Source organism: Aythya marila (assembly GCF_965140915.1).
Source record: "Aythya marila genome assembly, chromosome: Z".
Lineage (NCBI taxonomy): Eukaryota > Metazoa > Chordata > Aves > Anseriformes > Anatidae > Aythya > Aythya marila.
In genome coordinates, this window is record NC_139080.1 from 80,548,182 (window position 1) to 80,550,319 (window position 2,138).

Below are 2,138 nucleotides of genomic sequence, written 5' to 3' on the forward strand. Positions count from 1 at the left end.
TTGTATTTAATTAATCCTAGCATTTCAGTCATCCGAGCCTTTCGAAATGTAAAGAGCCTGAGGAGGGAAAGACTTTCATTTACTGTTTGTGTCATTTGTAATTACGCCATTTGATTTCCTCGTGGCCTCACAGTTTTCCTTGACTCTCTCGTGCAGGCTGCTTGTGGAAAGGAGCCCACCAAGTAGAAAACAAAAGAGCAAGAAACAATGGTCAAAGAAAACCAAGTCCTGAGAAAACAAAATCAATATTCTTTCTTCAGTGTTAGAGTTAGCAAAGCAGCAATGTGGAATATCTATCTTGTAGCCCTCAATTATTGTCATTTTTCTGTCAGAAAGGAAGAAAAATACAGGCAAATAACCTAGCAGGTGTGCCAATTTCAGGTGAAATGCTACATCTATTAGAGTTAGCAGGAATAGTGTCATTTGTGTTATCCTCTAAGAATTTCCTGGTGATAATCTAACATCTGAGGAAAAAGAAAGGTTACATGTGAAAATGAAACTGGTGGGGGTGTGAGTCTTCCAAGTATACTATGAAAATCATTATTACCACAAAACAGGGCACTGTTCTAAATGGATTCATGAGACTATATTTGTAACTTTGACTTGAATTATGGTGGAAATTTTGTATCAGTTGAAGAAGTGACCCTAGATATGAAAAGCATTTTGGTCCTTTGTGGGTCCTGTTGACAATACATTTTAGGAATTGATTTATCCTCAGTATGATATACTCACTCGTGGGCATCCAGAAACTCTTAAAACCAGGGATCAGGGTGTTTTAATTCCACTTGTGTGTGTTTCAGATTTACATGCTTCCTCATGCATTCAGTACATGCACACTTCTCCTCCTGTAGGATGCAGCTCTCTCCCTAGTCCACATGCACATGCTTGCCAAAGCATGTTGCTAAACTGCTTCCATTAGTATTGTTGTAAATCACAAGGACAGGTAAGATTAGTTAGCACTTTTGGAAGAAGGACAGTATTCAATTGGACATACTTCTAGTCATTCCCTATCATCTGGTAACATCTGAAGCATTCGTGAATTGTAAATTTTGTAGACATGAATGTTGGATGAGAAGTATCATTCTTTATGTTTAGAGAGAATAGAAAAGTTTTCTATTCCCTCTAAAACAAATGTTTTAATGTATTTTATTTTGTTATAGGGAACAGTAATGCCTTTTCAGAGATAAAAAAAATAATAAGGGTCTTATTTTTATTTGCAGATATGGTAACTTACATTTTTATTCCAAGCATTGAAAACAACAGACTGTTGGAATAGAACATTTTTGGAAGTAAAGCTGATTTAGAAATCCCAAACAATGTTTGTTACAGGTGGGTGTGCAATACAGAATAACAAGTTTGAACATGGAAATGGCCAAGAGTTGCAGCAGCAGAACAACAGAATAACATAGTACATGACAATTATATTTATAATCTGTGATAATGTAATAAAATGTCTTCTTAAAGCTATCCTGCTTTATTATTTTTTTAAATGATGGAATACTGGAGTGTTGAGTTTAAATCATTTAGTGCTTGGCTAGAAGACTTTTGAGCAGATCCCTCTCCTTCAGCAAATATAACTCTCTCTCTCTACTTATTAAAACATAACTTAGAGAATAGTCTTCACATTATATAGTGCTAACTAATGGTCTTTTGATGGTCTTCTCTATCCTGGAAAAGGAGCTGGGTAATGTATTCCTTTCCTGTTTTGAGCTCTTAGGCCTTTTTTGCATGTTTAATGCCAAATGCCACTCCCTATAAAACACTGTGTATTCTGACATGGTTGTATGAGAGCAGGTCTAAGTCCTCCTCTAAAAAAGGTTCAGTGATAGCTGAGTTGTTCCACCGTGCCTGCAGGTGTGAGAGGACACAAAGAGGATGCTCTGATGCAACAGCCTTCCAGGTTCTGTGCTTCCTGGGTGGGACCTGCAGGTGTTAACAATAAATAAAGGCAGCATAAAGGCTGCTGTCTGCTGGCTAAGCACCCTACTGACATTTAGCACCAGGACCACCAGAATGCACTCCATTTTGATCATAACCCTGTCAGCCTGTCTGCTGGGGGCACTGCCTCACCCTAGTGGGCAGAAACTGGGGGAAATGGATAACACCGAATTTGCCATGCAGGGATGTGGAGAGCTTCT